General features: G+C 40.5%; 1 protein-coding gene and 1 long non-coding RNA gene across 3 annotated transcripts in view; one reads left to right on the forward strand and one right to left on the reverse strand.

Moving 5' to 3' along the window:
• FGF14 (fibroblast growth factor 14) overlaps positions 1-25,365 on the reverse strand; it is a 386,515-nt gene that overhangs the window by 283,156 nt on the left and 77,994 nt on the right. The gene's annotated exons all lie outside the window — the stretch shown is intronic.
• On the forward strand, positions 10,885-25,208 carry LOC144588479 (uncharacterized). Its single transcript, XR_013544063.1, has 2 exons — positions 10,885-16,883; positions 24,780-25,208. It is a non-coding gene; the product is annotated as an uncharacterized LOC144588479 (long non-coding RNA).

The raw sequence follows: 25,365 nt of genomic DNA on the forward strand, positions 1-25,365 counted from the left end.
ACTGCCAATCTCTGGCTCTGTGGCCAGATGCTTAAACTATTGAACTATGCAGCTGATGTTACATGATGTGAAATTTCATTTCAGAAGCTGGTATTTAACTGTTTGCCATTCGTAAAGGGGCAGTATGTATATAGTTGCAGAAGTGCACATGTAGCAGTTATAAAAGGCCTGCTGTAGATATATACAAGATTGGCAGCCTTAGCGTGGGACGTGCTGTTCTATGGCAAAAGGAGGACATTTTTGACCTAGCAGTGTTTTGGACTTCAACTCCCAGAGGAAAGGATTACACATGATAGAGGATAATGGGAGCTGTGGTCCAAGAGTACCCAACCCCTGCTGTATTGGTTTATTCTGCCTGCCCATGCTTCCAGCTGGTTCCTCAAGTGTTGATTTTCTTCTCCTCATGCTATTTCTATTTTCAGTTAGCTAATTCATCTGCAGACAAATTCTCTGCATATATATGCCTTTCATGTCCAGCTAAGCAGAGCACAGCTAATAGATAGATCAGAGACAGAAGCCTGCGCTTGAGCTGTGATAATTTGTTTAAATAGCATCCTGCTATGAATTTTGTGAGGCAATGAATAAAGACTCTCTCGCATGCGCTGTTTTTCACTAAAAACACGAAATCACGCAGTGAGATTCAATGACAGTATGTTCACCATAGTATACATTATAGTCATTGGACACAAAATTAAAAGATCACATACCTCATGTATACGGTTCACATCTCTTTGAATGGGAGGATAACCAACAAGTGATGGCTTTCAGAAAGTTAAACTCATGTTTAACAAAGACTTGATAAATGTAGGAAGGATGGATTTACCAATGTCTAGCTACCTTGGCAGCTAAATCAAACCTTTAATTTTCCACATGTGTAAGAAACAACTTCCCAATATACAGAAGTTTAAATCCTGTTAAATTATAACTATAATATAATTTAATTATATTTGCAGTACTGGAGAAAGGAATTAATTCCACATAACTTTCAACTATTTGGCGATTACATGAAATTAATTTCTTGTCCCAATACTATAATGCAATTAAGCTACTTTATAGTTATAACTTAACAAACGTTTACACTGTTAACTTAACCCTACTCTTTTTGCAGTGCTACAGTTACATTTTAGTTACTTTTATATTTACAGGGTAGTGACCTCACTAAATGGGGGAGAAAGTATCTCACATAGTTCAAATTCTGCGGTACCTTGAGCGGTGCCTCATGCTCTGCTGAATGTGCTTATGAAACAAAAAAATTTTACATTGATGCCTTGCAACATTCTGGCAGGTTTGTTGTTGTTGCGTAATAAAGAAGAGGTGGACAATAGTGTAGGGTCAAGTGGCTACTTCTGCCTCATTACCACCATCCCAAAGCCAACAGACAGAGCCCAACCCTTTCGATTAGATGAGAAGTGACCAGATTTTCCAAAAGTCCTCTCTGGCGGCAGAAAAAGAGAGGGGGGAGAATCACAGGCTTTGGAAGCTTCTGAAAACAAGACTCTCCACTACTTTAGCGCAGAGCAGTTCAAAAGCATGCAAAAATTGATATAGAGATCTGGGAGTAACACAAAAGGTCTTGGCAGGCTATATGTCACCACATAATTCCCACCTCTGTTTTAAGGTAACTGAGAAGTGACCCCTGTTATAGGTTTAAAATACTTTAAAAACTCAAGAAAACACAGGATGTTGTACAAGGTCGCATTGGTAAAACAACTTCAGTACTGTCAAGCACTTCAAGTGGGGTCTATCTAGAATTTTAGCAGCTGCATAACCAGGTCCAGCTTAGGTGTAGATGGACAGTGTGTCCTCATTAAGTACGGTAATCTCTGTTCCAAATTCTGTTACAGTAAATGTAGAAAATATGGAATGGCTTTTTAAAATGACATTAGTGTCAACCTTTGATGAACCAAAATCCACTAGACCAGTGGTCCCCAAACTTTTTGGGACCGCAGACCAGTTGGGGGTTGCAGGCTACGTGGGGTGGAGGCACATTCACGGGTGGGTGTGTCGTGCTCGCAGAGGGGTGTGTCACACTCGTGGGTGGGCGTGTCACATTTGCAGAGGGGTGTTTCACACTGGCGCACCCACCTGCGAGCGCGACACGCCCACCCACGAGCACAACATTCTCCTCTGCAAACATGACACGCCCATCGTATGTACGTGCGGGGTGGTGGTGGAAATCTCTCTCCGCAGCCAAGTTCTAGGAAGCCCACGGACCAGCACTGGGCAGTAGACCAGGGGTCAGGGAACCTCTGCACTAGACCGTACTTCCATTAGGTCACCGGTTCTCCTCTCTGACATGGCAAATTTAGAGATGGCCTCACCATTCCAACCATCTGAAGCAGCCCAGCTCAGGAGATTAGACAGGTGGAAGGGAGACGGCTGAAGGGTGCGTCAAGCCTTTTGAAAGTGTTGACTTGAAGAGGGGAGGCACCATTTGGGCTGGAAAAGTTTACAGCACTGCCCACACCAGGTCTCACCTCTGCCCATTTAGGGTTTACTTTTCAATCACAACTGGGCATATCTAATCAATTAAACCAATAGACTCAGAATGCAGCTTAAAGCGTCTACAGAACTCTGCTCAGCATATACAAATGCTCACTGTCGTTCTTCATGAAGGGTGAAAAGAGATAGAAGGAAATCTGTAATATGTTTTGGAATAATTTAGGGCCTAACTTTGGCTCAACATGTCATTTATACAGAGGTTCTCTGAAAGATTCCCTTCCGTTCCTCTGCTCTCCACATTTAAAGGCCAAGGGAACTCTCTGTTCTGTTGCAGAGTCATTGTTTAAACAGAAACAGGACTCTCTCTCTCTCTCTCTCTCTCTCTCTCTGTGTGTGTGTGTGTGTACAGAAGCAGGAAAACTATGCGGCATTAGCTGGTTACTACTATTTGTTTTCGCAGTATGTTTCCCTAGGGTTGAGCTGCACACTGCACCATGTAAAAACAGAACCTATAGCTTTTCTTTAAGCAGACAAAAAGGTATTTGAAAGGAACAGAAGAACCACAGTTCAAAGGATAACCTTTACGCATTATTAGCTGCAATGCAGTAATTGGTTTTATCTCTGCCATACACATATGAAATGAATAGAATTGTTTGACAAACAAGAAAACACAACAAATAAACATTTTCTAAAATATCCTTTAAAAATCCATGCTTCTTTTGTTTCAGCAGCTGGAGTGGCCCAGAGAGCATCGGTGTTATGTTTGAGAAAGACAAAACAATAGCTAAAACACTTATGTTTCTGCTTTGAAGTGTCCGCTTGCATGCTTTGAGGTATCAGAAATTTTTTTTTGCATCTTATTAGCAGCTTTATACTCACAGCCCTTGATTCAATATGCCATGTGATAGGAAACCAAAAGGAACAAGAAAAAGGAAGAAAGCTGTCAGAACTGTTATGTTTTTAGATGAATAAAAGAACAGAGGAAACAAATCCTTAAGCATAATACAAACAACATGAACATTTGACCCAGTTTTGTAATTTTAGTACATCACTCCCAAAGAAACCTGCAGGAGTATTAAATCCTTGGTCAATGGCTAATTTTTAATTGGAAAGTGTGTTTCATTATCTCAGCTGAACAGCGGCTGAGATGCCAAGGGGATCGGCCTCGTACTCTGCTCAATTACTCCTACAGTATCTCAACGTGAGGGACAAATGGTTCCTTCCTTTTCTTCCTCAGTGGGAATGGCATCGGAGGCCTTTGAAGAGCCCTGCCTTATGATGCAAATGATTTCTTGGAAGTGGCTAAAGTGAAGAATAAGATCTGAGGATTCTGAGGAGTCTAGGATTCTGTTGATAACTAGATGGGAAAGCCCCTGAAGAGCAAACTGATTCTCTTGAGCCTGTCCTCAGAACACAGTTGTTCCCATATCCAAATGCAAGGAAGTCTATGTACCTACATTTACTCACATGCTTCTTTTCGAAAGCTTTATTTGTCTCAAGCTGCCTGGATAGCTCAGTGCTTTTGGTATCTGGCTGCAGAGACAGAGGTTAGGAGTTCAATTCCCCACTGTTCCTCCTATGGGTAGAGCCAGCCTGTGAGGCCTTGGGCAAGCTGCACAGTCCCAGGATAACCCCCAGAAGAAGTAAAACCATTTCTGAGTCTGCTCTGCCTGGAAAATCAGGATTGACTTGATGGCACATGATGATGATGACAATGACAATGACGATGATGATGATGATGATGATGATGATATTTTTCTCATTCATCCCTTCAAACTAGTTCAAGACACTTTGCTGCAGAGTTGCAAATGGTACCTCACTTTCCTCTTCCCGAGTTACATGCATTCAAGCCCTTTTATTCTCCAAGGTAGAAAACTTTACAAGCTTCTCTGTTCCACCTTTGTACTAAATATATAATAAACATCTCCTGATTTGGTACCCTTTTGTAATATTCAAAACCAGCTCCCCCCACTATGCCTGATATGAGGGCCAGCCATTCATCCCTGTCCTCCTCCTATCTTTCACTACTGTCAAGTATCAAACTATAAGTTCCTTGAGAGAGGAGCATAAATGTTAAAGCATCAAGTAGTATAAAAGAACTGCTAGATAGCTCAGTGGTTTCAGTATCTGGCTGTGGAGCCAAAGGTTGGGGGTTTGATTCCCCAATGTACCTCCTTGACAAGGGCTGGATCCGCAGGGTCCCTTGTAGCTCTGCAATTCTAAGGTTATTATTACTATTATATATTGCCAACAAATAATTAAAAGAAAAGTTGACCTCTTGAATCGCCAGTGACAAGTTTCAGGTAAATCCTGCTCATGTGCATTTACAATGAAGTGAAATCTTATCTCTTAAGATGTCATATTCATAACCACTGTAGTAACATTTCTCACTTACACTTTATATTTATAATGGTTTACTTAAATACAACAGCCATAACATACAGTAAAAAATATATGCTACAGCACAATATTGGTAGCTCAACAATTAACAGTTTATTTAAAACATATCTGGAATTTAGACAAGCAGAAATTCATTAATAATGAATACATATTACACTCGTTTTCAGCAATCCATTTAGCAGTTCATATCTGAAAGGCCTAGCCAAAAAATGTGGACCAAATCAAACCAACAACAACAACAGAGGATGCCAACAACCTGAAAATCTCTGAGCAATTCCTTCGATTCAAGCCAATCCAAACACAGTATAGGTGTCTATACAAGGGCAACCAAGGGCTCTAACTAGAAATCCTACATTGGTCCCTGATGAGACTTGCTTCTCACATGAACACTGGGTACTCAGAAGTAGCACAGAAAATTATCTTATTTCCACACATCTGGTACTGGAACTAAGAGAAAGATAAGAGGGCAGCATCAATCTTTCATCTTTCTTTAGTTCTTTTTTGTTTGTTTGTTTTTCTAACATGAAGGCAGGCATAAAACAGGAAAGCAGCTGGCACAACTGGTCAGTGAGGAAAAGAGAAGCAGCTTTGCCACCCTCATGGCGATATTATTTCTTAGTAAGAATGTACCCGCACACCATCTAGCCATTTGACTGCTTGAGTCATGACCATCATCACATCTGATTCTTTTTTTTTTTTTTTTTTTGATGTTCTAGGTTTTTGATGTTCTGGGTTTTATATCATCTTTGCCTGATGAAAAGTTCTCCACTACACCACACTGGATACGATGCAAACTATACATACAGATGTATTGTTGTTACTGTATGTCCCCATCAAGTCAGAACCTACAGTGACCCTTATAGAGTTTTCAAAGTAAGTGAGATATTTGTAGTGTGGTTTTACCGTCCCACACCCCCAGTGAGTTTCCTGGGCTGAGCACGGATTCAAACCCAGGGCTCCTAGTCTGACACTTTATCCATACTACACCACAATCGGCATCTCATACATACAGAATAAACTAGGACATGCAAATTCTTTGCAATTTTGCCCCCTTGCTCCTATGGTGCACATCGCCTCTTTTTTTGTCACAATGGTGGCACCCTAACTCTAGTTCCCTCCCACAAACAGAAGGCATAATAATTAGGAGGCACTGCAAATTGAAGGCACAACCCTGATGAAGAGAACACCTTCTGCCTGGAAGTGGATGGTGTGACTCCAGCAGTCACATTCTGCCTTGTTTTCTGGAGCTTCTCATATCACTCTGCTTTGAACGCCCTTCCCTGCCACATGTATTCCTAAGATTCCTGCTGCATTCTCTAGCACTCTTATTCCTATGGGAGTTCATTAGCGTTCAGGCTAGTCAGCAGTTTGCTTCTTTGTGCAGTACAGCAACAGAGTGAAACTGTCACGAATGTACCTATATCCTGTAAGCTCTTATTCTGGAGATAATTACTACATAAAGCTGTACAACAAGGCTGTCAGATGCAGAAGCACATTGGAATTACGATCCAAATGAAATTTATTTCACTGGCACATTCAAAGTATAAAAAATGAAAATACAAGTCCTTACAATCGATGGAGATTTTGCCATAGACTTCAAGGAGAAAAATGGGGATTTGAGAGTTTTAAAATTGGGAGGGGGGGATGAGTGGAGGATTCACCTCTGCTCTCACAAAGCTTTCTTACTGAGCTGTTCAGTGTTGAGTTCTCTCCCAAACACATGTAAGTGTTAAGTTATTGCAGGTTCTCTTTGGTCTCAAGAGACCAATGGCCTGTGAAAGAAAACAAAAGCAAGGATGCTTCTTACTCCTGTCATTAGTCACCCACAGGGTGGATTTTTTCAAATCAATTTGAGTCTGTTTGTTTTTCAATTATTTTTATCCACCATGCTCACCCACTTGAACAGGCAGCTGAACAATGGATAACAACATAAGGAGGAGGAAGAGATAGAAGAGGAAGAGGAGAAGGAAGCTTAGTGCTTTCTTATGAGCTCTTCACTAGGATGGAGAACTTTGACACATCTCCAACAATGCTACTTCTGGTTGCTGGCCTTACTTGCTTAGAGAGAATTAAAATTTGTGCTGTGATAGAAAATTGGTATTGAATTACAATCTTCGTACACACTCCAGAAAAAGACAAGAATGCTTTTTAGAAGCCTGTCTGAAGTTTGTTAATTTTTAAGGGGGCGCTGGGGGTACCATGGCAAGGCAAGACAGCCAAAAAGTTTCTATCTTTTCTATTGGTAGCAGAGAGCAAGTTCTACTCAATCTCCCACAAAATATTACAATGGGAATTCTAGTTACATTAGGACGTAGTGTAATTTCTAGGAGGACAGTTAAGAAAAAGTATTCCTGTTGGCCAGTGTCACTAGTAATCTGTGCCCTTGCATGTAATGCCATGTCATGATGTGAGCTCAAACCGATCTGTGGAAACAGGGATGCTTTCAGTTTGCTGCCTGCAATGGAATCACCTAAAAGTCACCACTATGGGAAAATATGGGGAGAGGGAATATTCAGTTCAACACAAACTATAAGCCAAGGAATCGGGAAGGAAAGCAGCACAAGTTTTAGATAATACGGCAAGATCAACAGCTGAATAGTTTGGGAAATGATTTGCAATAACCATTCATGTGTAGCAAAATTTCACAAATGACATATTTTAAAAACAGTATAACAGAAAAAAAGGCAAATTTGAAATTTTGGTGTAATTATATTTGAAATTAATGATGCATGCCTTATATTGCTTATATAGCTTATACTGTAGCTCAATACTAAAGAATTTTCTGATGCAATGTTTTCAAATAGTTGTTAGGAGGAGACCAGAATGCCAACTTATTTAAGCAGATTTAAATGCGTGCTGAACTTACACTTTTGGAGCTAAAAATCAATGACTAAAAGAGGAAAAAGAGGTAAGTGCCATCAATATTTAGCTGCCACAGAAAGTACAGGAAAGTCTTCATCATTTAGGAGATGCAAGCACCACATTTGGAGCTTTAAGGTTTAGCATTTATACAGCATTTTGCAAGCTTACAAACATTTAAGTGAAGCCATTTCAACAACATCTCCGTAGCAATACCCTTAACTTTATCAAATATTATTTTCTGGTACCCGAACCTTCAAAATATTTTTATTTCTAGACCTGATTATTTTAAATGTGACATTGGTGTGGGTTGCTAGAATTCCACACTACAGTATCTGCAGAACCATAGATTCCTCACTATCAACAAAGTGTTAATTTTGTGGGTGAGTGACTGACTACTCAAGGGCCAAACAGTGTTACAGAGAACCCATCAGTAGTACTACAATCATGTTACTGTTCAAGAGGTAGGAAATCCTTCACACCTGAGGAATCACTTGCAAAGAAAGCCTTGTTTAGCTTCCAAACACCTGTAAGAAAACAAAGCAGTTTAATCTGCAAATTATGTGACATGAGAAAAGCTCCCACTGTGACAGTCACAAATCTTTCAGTACTTGAAGAATTCCTTCCTCTAATGACAGATTATTTGTAATTTAGCTCAACCCTCAGTCGAGGCAATCTTTTGGTGTCAAGGACAGAAGAAAGAGCTTCTTCAGTGGTGGTACCCTCTTTAGTAAAACCAAAAGTTCATTTTAAATTGTATTTTCATACATGTTTTGTGAGCTACCCACAAACCAAAGGCAGGCAAGAACTTTATTAGGGCTAACTAATCTTCCACAAAGATTTCCTGAATTGTCCAGAACACTGCATCAAGATAGGGCATCTTTCAAAGAGTAGGGAATAGGGAAGCATGCAAAGTCAAACTAGCAATGAGATCTACCGTTAAACCACTGTTCTTGAGCAGCCTCAATAACACAACAGCAAGTGAATGGAGGATGCAGTGCAATTCTGTAATTGCCCCAGCATGCTCTGGGGCTAAAGCGACCTGACATTTCCAAATGTCCAGATGCTTACAATGGGAAAGGAATAATCCTAGACTAGCGATTCTCAACCTTTTTTTGGCCATGGCCAGAAACACAATAGTAAAGAAGTACTGTATAGGCTAAATCAGGATTATATAAATCCCATAATGAGCCTTGTAAGGTGATGTGTGAAGAATTGTTTCCAGTCTGTGGCCCCCTCTTCAAATGTGTCAGGACCTTCCAGGGGGCCACATGGCCCCCACTGAGAATGGCTGATCAAGGCCACCTTCAGGGCCAGTTTAGATGTGTCAGGAGTACAGTTGAGGGCTAGGAGAGTGAGGGATTCTGTGGCTTTCCCTCCCCATCCCAACGTGGGAGCTCTGTTATCAAAGAGGCAAGAGTGCTGAACTTTTCATGGAGGCAAGCACGGGAGATCTGAAATTGGCTCTCCTAATTCAAGAAAAGAGCTTTGATTTTGGGGATACTCTCTGATCACAAGACCAAACAGAGTGGGACGATAGGGCAGCACGATTGGGTGACCAGTCCTGAAACACCTCAGGATTGTGGGGTAAGGATGCTAATTTTTTTACTGGGATTATTTGCACTGCTTTTTCCATTGTCTAATGTAGCAGCATCACATTTAAAGGAAACAGTCTGCTGAAATAGTCATAGGAAAAACTATTTGTTGTCTTACATGGAGACAATTCATCACACATCACAGCTTAATCCTCAGATTTATACCAGCTGTCACCATATGGAAGATATTCGCAAGAATTCACAAAAGTTTTGAAGTTAAAAAACACACACATACACACAGACCTTGGATATGTTATTTTTAAAACCACAACTCAGGGAGTTGTAGATCAAAACAGTAGTGTATGCCAGCTCTGAATATAAAAGCTTTTCATCTTTATGGTGTCAGAAAAATAAATTTATGTACTGGACATGTGAAAAACAGAACGACTCCTTAAAAAAGACAAAAATGCAAAACCAAATTATATCAATGAAAGAATAAGACAGTATAGCATATTAAGTGTTGGTGATAACAAGAAAGTGTGGTGTGTGAAATTAAACAGTGTACTTTTGGAAGATGCAGAGTAAAAATAGATGACTGCTAACTTGATATTTCCCTGTTACTTCTTGGTTTTTGATCATTTGTATTTTTTAATCCTTCCCTCCCTTTAGTTTGTTAGTTATACAATATTTTTTACTAAGCTTTAACTGAACACTTTATGTAATTTCTTTTGTGTTTCTTCCTATCAGCCTGTAGACACATGGATACTTGCCCAATTAAACAGTTCTGCTAAAGGAAGAAAATAAGCAGCAATCCTCACTAGATGAAAATTGCATAAAGAAGTAATTAGTCCAATGACATAGTAAATAGGAAGTAAAGAACACATCCTATAAACAGAATTTATTCTCTAGATTGGGATGTCATCTCAGACTGGTCTGGATATGATGAAGATACAGACAGGAAAGATAATTACCTCATATTTCCTGCTTCTCCAAACCACTCGCAAAGAGAGGAACAAGTCCTCACAGTGGGAATGAGGGAAGTGGAGGGGAGATGTGCATGCTCTATGACTATGAAATTAAACTGAGATGCGACAGAAAATCCTTATTCAGACATTTGAATATCTTTGTATAATACTCACGTAAAGAGGGGAGGGCTATAACCACACTCACCTCTGTTTTCATTTTCATCCTCCTACTGTACATGGAGAAGATGATAAATATGAAGAGAGACATAGGGTAGCAGGGGCAAAAATTAAGTTTCTCATCCCTGCATTACAGTTCCAGGGCAAGAGGGGAACCCAGATGGATGATCTACAGCAGGGGTCCCCAACCCCCGGTCCACGGCCCAGTGTCAGTCCGTGGCCTGGGCTGGACTGGGCTGCGGAGACAGATCTCCCACCCACCCCGCACACACTCCCCTTCACAGCCCCTTTGCACATGTGTGCAAGTGCACACCCCTGTGAGCGCCCCTGCGCATCCACGCAACCGTGTGCATGCCCGCATGAGTCCACTCTGCTCCTTCGTGTATGCGCACGAGTGCAGGGGGTGCCCCACCTTCCCCACACACTGACCCTATCTTCCCTTTTGCGGTGCCAAAAAGGTTGGGGACCACTCTACAGCACTCTATTGCACTGTATCAACTGGCTATTTCCAGATTATTTTTTCAGCCATACAGATAGTATGTGGCTTGTCCTGTTGTCTTCCCCTTTCATTCTCTCCATTTCTCAGTTTTCTCATATCAGCAAAGAAACAACAAACCAAACTTGTATGTTCTTTCAGTCAGCCTTCCTTTGATTATGAAGAAACAACAACAACAACAACAACAACAACAACTACTACTACTACTACTACTACTACTACAATAATAATAATAATAATAATAATAATAATAATAATAATAATAATAATAATAATAATAATAATAATAATAATAATAATAATAATAAAACAAATTAAAAAGCTTAAAAACTAAACCACTACATGGACAACACTTGAGAAATATCGATGGAAAGCATGATCCTAAGTCAACATGGGCATGGCTAAAACTGCAGACCCTTAAGAAAGAAACAGAAGGCTTGATTTTTGCTACACAAGAACAAGCACTCCAAGCCAATATGACAAAAGTTAATATCCAAGGAATTGGTGCTAACAGCAAATGTCAACTCTGCCAAGAAAAAGATGAAAATGTGTTACACCTCATCTGTGAATGTCCAAAGATTGCACATATTACAAAGTTAGACATGATAGAGTGGCAAAGTTAGTGCACTGGTCATTATGCAAAAAAATATAACTTGGCAACCTCCAAAACTCAGTGGGAACATCAGGTAGAGAAGGTGTCAGAAAATGAAGAAGTCAAGATCTTGTGGGATTCCAGATCCAAACTGACAGACACTTTGAACATAACACACTAGATATAATAGGAATAGAACAGAGAAATGTCTTGACACTGCAATTCCAGGGGATGCCAGAGTTGAAAATACAGTGGTGCCTTGGCTTACAAACTTAATCCGTTCCGGAATGATGGTCGTAACTCGAAACAGAAGTAAGTCAAACACCATTTCCCATACGAATGCATTGGAATGCAATTAATCCATTCTGGTAGGGGGGAATTACCCCCCCAAAAGAAAACCACTGAAAGCCCCATCAGAACACATCTGAGCTGGGGGGAAAAATCACCAAAAACCAAAAAAAAATGCAAGCCCCATCGGAATGCGTCAGGGCCAGAAAGAAAATCACACACAAAAAAAAGCCACAAACACACACACACAATGCAAGTCCCAGTTTCTCGGGCTCTTTGGTCATGTTCTGAAGGTTGTTCTTCCTAACGTTTTGCCAGTCTCTGTGGCCGGCATCTTCAGATGACAGCACTCTGTGCTCTGGTGTAGTTGGCTTGGGAGTGGAGCATTTATGGCTGTGAGATAGGCTTTTGTCCTTTTCAGGAGATGGGTGATAAATGTGTCTTGTTGTGGGTGTACTGTTGTGATAAGGAGGAGAGATTATCTGTCACTGCGATTGATGGGTATCATTAGCTGGTCTTTTGTGTGTAGTGATCCCGGGTCTTTGTGGCTGGGTCGAGTTCATTGACCTTTTTGCACAGGCTCGATAGACCTAGATCTTGGTATATGCCGTCAGCTTCTTATTAAGCCATACTCTCTTTGTGAGTCTAGAGAACATGGCGGCTGCTTTGCCAATACATTTATCCAGCTCGACATCTAGGGACAGAGTGTCGGAGATTGTTGAGCCAAGGTACACAAAGTCATGAACAACCTCCAATTCTTGCGTGGAGATGGTAATAGAGGGAGGTGAGTCCATGCCCTGGCCCATGACTGGTGTTTTCTTCAAGCTGATTGGCAGGCCAATCAAGCAAGAACTTATAACCGGTAACTGCTACTTCCTATGTTGTTTCAACGCTGAATGCGAAGCTGGAGTGTAAATAATATGGAAGATAGGCTGTTACCAGAGCACCAAACCCCCCCTCTCCACATCACTGAAATAGTCCAATGGAAAGGCAAGAGCCAATACAACTGGTTTCAGCGACATTGCAGGAGTTGCCAGAATGACACAAACTGCCTCCGGGACTTCGGCTCTAGATTTTGCCTCGAGGTTAACTCCTGAAGCCTTTTCCATCAGTGGATATAGCCACTGATGGAAAAGCCACTTAAAATTTAAAATTATAACCACTTAAAATGTGTATGTTGTATAACACCAGTAATTTTGATTAACGGTGCCAAGTGTTGTTGAAGAAGAAGAAGAAGAAGAAGAAGAAGAAGAAGAAGAAGAAGAAGAAGAAGAAGAAGAAGAAGAAGAAGAAGAAGAAGAAGAAGAAGAAGAAGAAGAAGAAGAATCTTAGAACTGTGGAGCTGAAAGGGACCCTGTCAAGGAGGTAGAGTGGGGAATGAAACTTTGAACCCCTGCCATTGCATGGGTCGATATGTCATCCCAAGGGCTCTGATGTATGGTGTGATAACACAGTCTCCTTATTTCTAGCACCTCTTTTCTCAATTCTTTCTGAACCCTTACAGCTGGATTTCTAACTGAAGCAACATCTCCAATTAACACCGTCCTCCTATTCTTTCCCCTGCAGGCCACACAGTTCTGCAGAATACACCACTAATTAACATTACACAATAACAGTAAATGTGTTTATGCTTCCTCAACAGCATACTCATCTGCAAGAGAAAGGGTGGTCTTACTTTGTGGAATTCAGATTGAACATTGTTAAACATCCACTTCTGCCAAAGGAGAGCTGTAGATTTTTAATTCCCCAAGTGCAGACACATATTTAATGGCCTAGCCCTCCCCCCCACCCTCCCCCCAGTTTCTGGGTGCATACATCTGCCTGGCTGGCTATGCTATGCTGTTATGCTCTCATAGTTACACAATATGATAGAAAGGGTTGGTGGGTGGGGGTTGAAACACTGAAATAACTAACAGCCACTAGGTTTCTGGATTTCTTAACAGTAGCCCACGTACACATATTGATCAAATTAAGAACACAAAAATCATCACAGTACTGTATTAGATTTCTATCCCATAACGCTACCATAAAATGGAATGAACAGACATTACAATACATATACAGTAAACATTTTTCAGATATGTGCTTTAAACTGTATCTTCCAGGCCTTGGTCCAGGTATGTAACATTTATTAAAGGTAGAGAGATGGACAGACAGTCAGACGTATACATGGATACATGCATACGAACATACAACCACAAAATTTGATGGTAGGGGATGATCTGTGGATAAATTCACTTACATGTTCTCTTGTGCATGTTTTTGTACCAAATTCATAAATCCGGATTTATTTCTATGATCAACATTTAGTCAGTGTTGAACACTGCATTTCAATGCATATGCATTTGCCACAAGTCTGCTACTAATACTCTAGTTATTAAAAGGAGGAATTGCTTCGAGCAAAAGAATAGTTAGCATTTTCTGTGGTACTCTCCATTTTCAAGAAACCTGAAATGAAAATTGCCTGTAATTAAAGTCTGGTGTATAATAACCAATAGGATTGTCTCTGCAGTCATTAATTCCATTATTAAAATTATACCATTTTATATTACTGTATTACAGGGTGTTGGAAAAAATCTCCAGAATAACAACGCTGACAAATTTTATGATAATTTCAAGTACAAGTACATTTAGCTTCCCTTATTTAATGAAGTGGGGAAAGTGCATGAAAAGGGGGGGGGGAGAATATTCTACGGAATATATTGTTCAGCACAGCATAAAAGGGCATACAACACAAGAGAACTGGGGGGGGGGAAGCGATTTCCTTGAAATTTCATTCATCAACAAGTTATTCAGTTTAGTGACGTAAAAATGCACTAAGGACAGTTAAATATAGTAGCATGTATTTACAATGATTGAATTAGAATCCTTGAAAGACTTTGTTCATCTTTTCTGTATGGGAAGCAGAGATGAATGTGGTCAGTAACAGGAAACATAGAATTCCTTTCACCAAGTTCTTGTGGTATTTAATTTTAACATTTTATGGCATGTCATCTTCAGGTTGTAAGCTCTGCCTCACATGTTGTCCACAGCAAAATTTGCTACCTAAATCAACATCAATCAGACTTAAGGCTGACATTAAATTCTAAAAGTGGAATGTGTATGAGTTAGCCCAGCCTCCACCAGTCTCTACATGTGTTGTGCTGCAAATCTGATTACAGTGGTGCCCCACATGATGACGATAATCCATCCCATTGAAATAGCTGTTTAGCGAAATCATCGTCATGCAAAACCCCTTTTCCCATTGGAATGCATTGAAACGCGGTTTCATGTGTTCCAGTGGGGAAAATACCTTGTTGTCCAGCGAAGATCGCCCATAGGGAAGCCATTTTGCGAGTGCCGATCAGCTGTAAAAATTGCTGCCCTGTGAAGCATGGGTCTGGAAAACACAGGGCAGCCATTTTGCAAAGCCGACAATCAGCGGAAAAAATGATCATCTTGCAAACAAACGGTTCGCGAAGCACGGATCTAATCAATGTCCAGTGAAAATCCCCCATTGGAATGACTGTTTTGCGAATCACTATAGCAATTGCAAAACGTCATTGTTATGCAGATTCGTCGTTTAGGGGGTCATCATCTTGCGAGGTACCACTGTATACCCAGATAGCACAACCATGCTGGGTATTGTTAGAGCCATAATCTAAAACTTCTGAATAGTTTCAAACAGGGTCCCCAACCTGCAGCCCACATCTCACATACAGCCCATAAGCTCTTTCTGTGCGACCCTCCAACCTTCTACTTTACTGCTATCACACTCAACACACTTTCCCTCAGATCCACATTGGTCTTCCTGACTCAAGTGTCACCTTCTACTGCTGTTTTTCCTGTCCTTTTCTTACAAAAAACAACAGCAACATTAGTTCTTGTGGTCTCTCCAAGGTTTCTCCTGTCAGCCACCTCTTGGTCTTATCCTCCATACTAGCATTTTGGCCATTCTGGTTGCCTTGCTAGCCAGCAGAGCTCAGGTACCTGTACCACTCAGCTTTTTTCACTCCCTCTCTCCATGTATTACCATACTGGAAGGCTGTATATGTGTGTAAGGAAGATAAAGCAGCTGTATGGACGGGTACAGGCTTTTGCAAGAACGGCAGGAAAAGGAGAGTAAAAGGCCTGGTATTTCTGCAAAAAAGGCTACCCAACTGATTTGCATACTAAAGAAATTTGCTGCAGGCATGTTCACAGTCTTTGGCAACACATGCATCTGTGAGAAAACTTTTTCCAATGAAAACTGTGAAACCCAAGTGTAGGTCAAGACTTAAAGATGGTCATTTATATAGCATTTTAAGAGTGTCCATCAAAAACCTTGACTTGGACATTAATGCCTTTGCTATCAGAAAACAGCTACAAAAATCGCACTCACTAAGTAAACATGTGAAGCCAGGTAAAAGGGTTCTACAGTAACATATTGTTCCAAAATGGACTGCATTCAAGTTAACATTTCTCCATTGACTTCTGCATGTTTACTTTTGATCTAAACTGAGAGGTCAATAATTTTGTTACATTCTGATTTAAGATGTGCCCCTCTTTAGGGATTGGGCACTCTAACGCAGCCCCCATGTCCCAGAAGGTTGGGGACCTCTGGTATAAAACATTTTGGGAAGGCTGAGCAAGTAACAAGCATAATCTCTCTTGATGAACTGTTAGCTCTTCAACCCACCCTTCTCCTCTACAAGCACTTCTCAATCTTCAATCACTCCAGATCCCAAAGAGGTGCTCTGTGCTGACCCTACCAACCATCTTCATGTACAAGGCTTGAAAAATGCACTCGTTGACTCATCTGTGATGAGTGAAAAATGCTGCTCGATGAGCCTGTCTCTGTCTCTCTCTAATCGTGCAGTCCGTCTCTCCCCCAGCCCATTGCAAAAGGAAAACTGCCCTTTTCTCATGAGAAGAGAGTTCGAGCAGCACATAGAGATCTAGCTCTGCAGAAGAATGTAAAGTAGTCCCATGCTGGAGAATATGGAGAATCCCTGCTCCCAATTTCAACCGAACGAGGACACATCCTGTGGCGGGAGGGAACCATGGTTCCTTAAGAGGCCGGGTGCTTTTGCTTTCAGTTTTATTTTTGCTGGAGACATTCAAAAGAAAGGCATTCAAAATACAAGCTTCATGACCCCACAGGCATGCAGGTAATAAAGCAACCCAAGTCAGTGAATCTCGTGTAGGTAATACAATTTATTTTGGGTTTGTACGCATTGTTACGTAGAAATAAAAGTGAACAAGTGCCTAGTTTAAATTTGTTAACATAAACTGCAAGGCTATAGTCTGGTCATGCTGACTGGTGAAAGTTTTGACTGACTAGTGAGACATTCTAAAATTTTTCAAACCCTGTTCATGTAGATCCTAAATAACATTTTGCACAAATCAGATCCCATATAAAAGAAGGTATAGAACGGCTTGTAACTGCCTATTAGGACACGGATATAGATGTTCAGAATATTTATTATTTTAACTTTTTAGTTATTAAATAAAATAAATTTTAATATATATATATTTACATTTTATAACATGGCTTGTCAAAACATTTTGCCACATATTTTGAAGAACCCTCATCTTTATTAATTATACAAGCCAAATTTATTCAAAACAAAGCCTTGCTTCAACAATTACAGTAGTACTGGGCCTTCCACCACACTTAAGAATAATAGGTTAGTTCAGCAGGCTATATACCAGGCTGTGTAGAGTACATAACTCTTGTCTTCTAAAAGAAAGGAATAGGTGGGAGTCAATTCTGTGTTCTCAGCACCTGTCACCTGCTGCAGCTGCCTCAGTATAGTAGGACCCCTGTATCCACAGAGGACTGGTTCCAACCCCCCCCCCCATGCTGAAAACCATGGATAATAGCAAACTCTAAACATAACATGGTTCCTTGGCTCCCTCAAGGGGCATGTTCTGGAAACTACACTGTGGAAATATGTGTTTCTGTTTCTTTCTTTCTTTTTTCTTTTAATACTTTTAATATCCTTAGTGGCAATAGACTTCATATAGCATGTCTAAATCTCTATTTTTCCTCTTTTTGCCCTTGAGACTAAAGCAGAAAGCAAGGATGGACAGTTGTTCTATTCTTGCCCAGAATTTATGGCTTTTGAAATTACTAGTGTGTCCTATGTGAACACATGCAATAGAGGAATATAGTAGTGAAATCTCATTATATAAACCACGCTCACTGCTTAAGGAAGTTTGTTCTTTGCACAATTCTCCTGCATCATACCATGGACACTCTTTGAAAATGCTCATATTACTTTAAATGTGTGTTCAGAATATGTATTATTAAACACAACAAAATTTGTGTTTTATTCTTCACAATTGTGAACACACATCCAAGGGACTGTAGCTTGTCATTTCACAACAAGCAAGGTCTTCCACATGACTCCAGCACCATCAACACAGCCATCCGGAAAGTACTTTTAGAAAGACTTGTGTATGTGTCATTCCATCATACAGCACGCCCTCGGAACAAACTCAACAAAGCAGCCACATTAAGAGAGTAATGACAATTATATCTCCCTTGCCTTCACTGAAGAGCTAGCTGACATATTCATAGTGGCAGACAATTGGGGGAAATCTGGTGTTATAAATAAAGGATTGCTATAAAGTTATCATTCACTTTCTGCCCTCCAGTGCTGGCTTCTCCAGAAGAAATGCACTTATCAATGACACGTCTTAATATCACATTGCTCAGGGAAAAGATGGCATAAGTCAATATAGAGATTAAGAATGGAAAGTGATATTGTTTATACCAGGGAGGAAGCAGAAATGGTTTGTTCTTTAAATACAGTTAAAAATTGGTGAATGACTAAAAAGCTGCCAGAAGATAGACTTCTGTTCACACTTTTCAGTAAAGATATTTGGAAGCAAGTTAAGATTCAAAAGCGGACATCTGAAAAGTTACTGTGATGGCAATGGTGTTTACCCACTAGGAAAGCTTGGGCAAGAATCATCTGATCAGATGCTATATACCTAGAAAACTGGGCATCTTGCTTTGGCGGAAGAGAGTTACAAAAATTACTGCCTCCAAAGATGACTGAGGACACAAAATCTGTCAGATTTTCCCAATAAACACTGGCTTGCAGAATTTTGGATTTCCCCCTCTTTTACAGTGTAAGAACCCAACTACTTTCTGTTCTCCTTTTGGGTAAACTTGACCATTGACTTTAAGTTGACCTGAGTCTGTTTACCTCCACTAAAAATAAATGATAAATAATTTCAAATTAGCCCAGTACTGAACTAAAGTGGGGGAAAGGGGTGGAGTGGAGAGCGATAAGAACAGAACTACAGCTTTGGGGTTGTAGCAATAGACCAACCATTCATAGACACTATCTCTTTCAATTAAGGTAAGAGTAAACAGAATAGCAAAGCAATTTTCTTTACTACTGAAACCTTACATTTTAAGGCAATTTCCAAAATGAATTATTTTTTAATCCATGCTTGCAACCTTGGGTGCAAATTCTCTATGACATAATAGGATTTTTTTCTGTTGCAGACTTTTTTCTGTTGCCTGGTATTCCGTCGCTAATTCCATAGAAATGAATTGCAAGAAATATGCATGAGCCTTAAGTACTGAAGTATTTATGGCTATAATCACACACCTACCTGAAATTAAGCTGTATTTGCATCAAGAGGGATTTACTATTAATTTACTATTTATGATTATTATATGTGTTTATCTGAAGGCAAGTACTGTTGACTTAAGTACAGTAGTAGGGTAGATTACTGACTTATATATAGTTCAAAGTGTCCAGATTGCACTCATTAATATTGGTATTAACATAACAAGCCAAAAAATTCCAAGCCATTCTTACCAGTCACATGGCTTAGCTGCAATCAAAGTCAGCAAAACTCATCATTGAAGAATTAAAGTTAAATCAGGGTAACTTAGAACAGATGAAGACGGTATTTATCAGATCATAACTACCTGATCAGAGACATGGAAGAAGCCTGATGACTCTGATGTTAAGTGTGGACTGTTCATAATAATATGAGTAATAATGTGTTATCAAGAAGATTCTGACTTACAACTAAAGCATTTTCCAGTTCTTGTGAGCACCTTGGGACTGTGCAGCTTGCCCAATGCTACACAGGCTGGCTCTTCTCATAGGAGGGACAGCAGAGAATCAAACTCCTGATGTCTCTATAGTTCACTAGGGTATCCAGCCAGCTAAGTATGAACTATCTTCACTAAAATGTATTGTGCAGAGTTAAGATGAAAATAATATCAATGGTGAATGAACCCAATGGCTGGTTTATATGTGCAAGTCTTTACTTGATGGTACAGTCAGTAGCTGATGAACAGGGATGTAGCTCTGTGCCAATAAGCAGGCTTAGAATCAATATGTTCATTCTTAATAAGCATGTGAATAACGGCCTTCTACAACGCTAACTTTTAACACTTTCCTAACAATTCTCCCAACAGCGCAAGGCTATCTGCAAGCATATTTCTGTGAGTTAGAACTGTGGCCCAGTGAACAGTAGGCTTTTCAATAATAAATACGTTTTAGAAACCTTGGAGTTAATGCAATTTTCAACAGCTCAGTAAAATTCTGGATGTTTTCCATCTCTCTAAGTGGTGCTAAGATCCAAACCTTGCTTGAAGGAAGCACTAATATTATACAAGCCTGCTGCACTGCACCAAACTCGTGGAACACGTTGCACTACTTAAAATACTGCTATGCTCCTTTTACAAGCAGCCTAACTTTTTTTTAAGCCTTGCAAATTATTTCAAGCTTTAAACTGCTGATTTGTGGACAAATACAACTGTTCAGTTATTTTTAAAATGGTGCAATCTATTACTGTAGTAGTGAATCACTGACATGTGAAGTGTGCTTCCATGATTCAAAAATATGACTGAAGAATTATTTTTAATTTCCAGATATATATGGAATATATTTCTATTTCTACACAAATTAAAGAACAGGGAAATGTCTTATCAGAAAGCAAAGGCACTCCCAGCATTTCTCTACCACCTCAAATATTTCAAATTTTCCACTGTGAATAAAGAATTGAAGAGAGATGACTAAGATAAGCTTTCCTCTGCAAGGTGCCCCTGGAGGAAATGGATGGCAATTCCAATCATCCCCAGATGATGAGGGCTGTAGTCCAATGAATATCAAGATTATCAGCCTTGGAAAGGTTGACCTAAATCTATAGGACAGAAGACTCAGCCAGATAAGCAGTGTAAGTTCCATGAAGTGGATCAATAGGAAGAAGGACCATTACATCCAAACATACACACATTACAAAGTGTTGTAATTGGCCTCTCTTGACTGGAACATGGATAACAGAATTAAAGGAGACATCTTAAATAAGGTGAATTTACATTACTTGAACCAGCTGGGCCTCAAACTTTCGTTGATCCTTGTGGTAAAACTGCATATAGTTACAGAAATATGTAGGGGGCTCTTCTGAATGAAACTGCCAAGGATAATCTGTTTGACTGTTATGTTTGAAAAGCCTCTTCCTTGGGAACTTAACCATGGCAAGCCAGCAGACACATACCTCATCGCTAGCCTCTGAGCCAGTGCCCAAGTGGACATGATCCACAAAGGCTGTAGCTCAGAGGTAAACCACTAGTGGTCAGCAGCAGTTGCAATCAAAAAAAGGAACATTTCCAAAATCTGATTCAAATTGATAGGAATCTACAACATAATCATTCAGCATATTACTCTGTTTTCCCCCTGTACTGTCAGCGCTAAATTACATCAGCTTGTCATAGTTTCAGGCTGGGGCACTTCCTAAGTTACCACTTCTGGAGATGGGAGCAGGGTTCACCTCTCCAAGTGATATTAGGTGACATCCAGAGCTTTTGTATGTTAAACATGTAGTCTACCTCTGAGCTACAGCCCTTCTGGCTTATTTGTAAAGAGCTCCCAGATATTTTAAAAAGATAAGTTCCTGTAACTTTACAGTGCACTGTTTTTCACACTGACATGACAAACTGTACCTGTCCAAATCCTCTTATGTGCATTATAAGGAGGTAATAGACCAGGAACCCTCACTGAGTTTATTGTACCTTCCTTCTTTGCAAACAATGGTGATGATCATGCCCCTTCTTCTCACATCATCATCATCACGTGCCATGGAGGCAAATGAGATTAGGGCAACCCTTTTCAGGGTCTTCCAGATAGCAAGTGCAGTGGTACCTCACAAGACGATTACCCCACAAAACGTTTTTTTCGCTAGACATTGACATTTTGCAATCACTATAGTGATTCACAAAACAGTTTTTCCTAGGGGGATTTTGCTGGATGATGATCTGGTCCGTGCTTCACGAATCATTTTTTCACAAGATGACGATTTTTACAGCTGATCGGCGGCTTCACAAAATGGCTTCCCTATGGGCAATCTTTGCAAAACGGGTGTTTTTGGGACTGATGCTTCGCAAGACAGCAATTTAAACAGCTGATCGGCACTTCGCAAAATGGCTTCCCTATGGGCAATTTTTGCTGGACGACGACTATTTTTCCCCCATTGGAACGCATTAAACGGGTTTCAATGCATTCCAATGGGGAAACGCTTTTCGCTAGACAATGTTTTCACAAGACAGCCATTTCAATGGAATGGATTAACATCGTCTAGTGAGGCACCACTGTACTCAGAACTGCTTTGCCATTCCCTTCTTCTAGGGGCATCCTGGGAGTGTGCAGCTTTGCCCAAGACTAGAAGAAATATCCCCAAAAGAGCAACAACAATGACTAAAACCAAACCATGCCATGCCAAGCCACACAAAACAAAAACAAAACAAATCTCCTCTTTTATTATACATGTGGCGGGAACTGTCAAAGACCTTAACATGGGCAGCATGGCTTGCACAAGCCTGCCCCAGTAGCCACATTTTTCTTCTGTAAGCTAGAAAGCCCTGGTTTTTCAGGCTGCAATGAAAGAGCAGATGCCTGACCAGATCGTCTCCCCTTAGGAGCACCGGAGATGGTGCCAGGGTCAGATAATTATATGCAGGAAATAAGATGAAGGGTATGACCTAATTTTAGCACATAGATGTTTTTGTGCCAAAAGGACCTCTGGTGATATTCCTAGCTGAGTTCCATATGTCCTTTTTCTGTCCTGACTTCGGCACACACAGAAACACTGTTCCATGTTCATATACCAGAAGAGTAGCTGAGTTAGTCTGTTGAGGTCAAAAACTTTAAAAAGAGCCTGTGGCACTTAAAACCCACAAAATTTTAGCACTCCTTAGTAGCTCTAATGGAGGATTAGGGAACCTGCCGTCCTCCTCCAGATGCCACTGGACACTGATTCTCTTCACCCCAGGCTAGCACAACCGCAATTCAGGAATGGTTCAGGCTCTAATCTAACAACATACAGAGGGTCACAGTCACCCAGTGCCTCTTCTAGTCAGCCCTATAATCCACCCTTGCTATGTGACTGTGCTCACACCTGACACCATGCCTCTCAAACAGTCCTGAGGTGAAACACATTACCATCTCAATACATACTAAGGGCCTCTCCAGACTGGCCTATGGATTGGTATATGGATTGCTATTAGTACGGTTTGATTCAAACCAAAGGATGGCATCCACATATGTTCCTATTTAGATCGACCCATCCTACCCCTTTAAGAGCTCTCACACACATTTCTGGCACAGCACTAGGGCATGTTTGTGGGGGGGGGGGGTTTGGTACCATTCAGAGTTATCCTAATTATCTTGTTGTGTAGCCTGGGTGGATGGTTAATTCACACCCAAATAGAGCTGTGGGCAGTATTATCAGAAGCGACAACCTTGTGATGTAACAGGTGGGTTGTGACATTAAAAGGGAGGATGGAGAAACCCCCCCCTCTATTTTTGTCATTTTTTTAAAAAAATATTTCCCTAATTGAAACAGCACAATTCTAATGCCATACTAGGTGAATGTAATGCTTTTTCAATATGTCACTTACTTTAGTTAACAAACAAAAAAAGTGGCAATTTTAGAAGAGGTAACCACATTAGTCTGTGCAAGCATATCACACAAAATCCAAAGAAACAAAGAATTAAAAAAAGAGACAAAAACATGTTGTACCATAAAGACTAACTACTGTATTTTCATGCACATGCCCACGAGAGCTTACATTAAAATACAGTAGTTAGCCTTTAAGGTGACACACGTTTTTGTCTTTTAAATTTTTGTTTTTGTTTCTTTTATTTCCTTGGGTTTTGTCTGATAAGCTAAGGACAGCCACTGTGGCCAGCTGAATGACAGTTGCAAGAAAAGGTGGGGAAGGAGGCTATGTCGACTTCACAGTCTCCACCCCCACAAGGCAGTGCAGCCCCAGCAGAGCCTTGGCTGAGGAGAAAGGCAGGAAAAAAGGGGGGGCAGCTTGCTTCCCTTCCTTCTCCTCAACCTTCACCCCAACATATTCTCATGTGCCAGAAGTGCCACCATGAGCTTGCCCCCCACTACCTCCTTACTCATAAGCCAGGTAACCCCCCCACAAGTAAACCGGTACCCTTCCACGCAAGTAAACAGGTCATCAAAATTGGCCCTTCTCACAGGAGGATAAACATCTCTCAGTGTTAAGGGGAGCGCAAGTGAAGTGAGAGATACAGGAGATTGTAATAAAGATAAGAACCTTTTAAGTGCAAACCAGACAATTCCCCCGTCTGGATAAGGCCCTAATTTTGCATAAAGGGCTTGTCTAGCTCGGCCTCTGAGCAGCAGTACATTTTTAAGCTTCTCCTTCTCAGCTTGCCACTTGAAATGTCACATCTCAAAAAGAAAGAGAGAGAAGGGGGGGAATTTCTACCAATTGTACCAACAGTTATTTGTGCCTTATCATGTATACTTTAAGCGCCCTTGCCCAAAGAGTCCCCATGAATGCCCCTCAAGATATGGCAAAAAAAGAGATGGGAATGGGAGAAGTAACTGAAGCATCAATTCTTGAAAGTCGGATTATACTTTTTATAATGACCAATTAGAATGGAAGCTGATCATGGAGCGGGCAGGTCCGGCAGAGTCAGCTTTTTTCCAGAGAGGATGGAATGGCCCTAATTCACAGTATTCGTACACTGATTTTTGTCTCTGTCCTGCAGACATACAAAGGAGCACAGGAAGAAAGTGGGCAAAGGAAGAAAGGAAGGAAGGAAAACCAGAGTGAAAAAAGGAAGAAAGGAGCAAAAAGCAGAGGCGAAAAGACAGACCTAAAGGTAAGCAGCACATTACTTTTCCTGTTGCTCAGTTATAAGTTCAAAGGGCTGCATGTAGGGGGCATGAAACAGTCTAATTTTACTAGTATTTTCATTGGTCTCTAGAAAGTTACAAGTCCAGTAAAACTGGCTTCTTTTGGATAAAATACAGCTTTGATATAGCATGAAATTGATAGCAATTCTTAGGGATTTTCCTTCCATGGCAATGATCTTGTGCTGCTAAGAGCCCTATTAGCTGCTGGCAAATGGCAAGAAAATTATGGATTGCAACCCAGACTACTGTCAAATAAAAAGAAGGTAATGATGGCAAATAAATACTTAAAGGAAAAAAATGAAAGGGAGAATGTTGAAGTTACAAAGAACAAAAGGTGGCCCAGGAGATTGGAACAATAATCTTGAAGAATATCTTAAAGCATAGAAAAAACAATAATGTGAATTTTTCAGATGGCAGCTATATTCACTATTGGGGATG

Source organism: Pogona vitticeps, chromosome 3 (genome assembly GCF_051106095.1).
Source record: "Pogona vitticeps strain Pit_001003342236 chromosome 3, PviZW2.1, whole genome shotgun sequence".
NCBI lineage: Eukaryota > Metazoa > Chordata > Lepidosauria > Squamata > Agamidae > Pogona > Pogona vitticeps.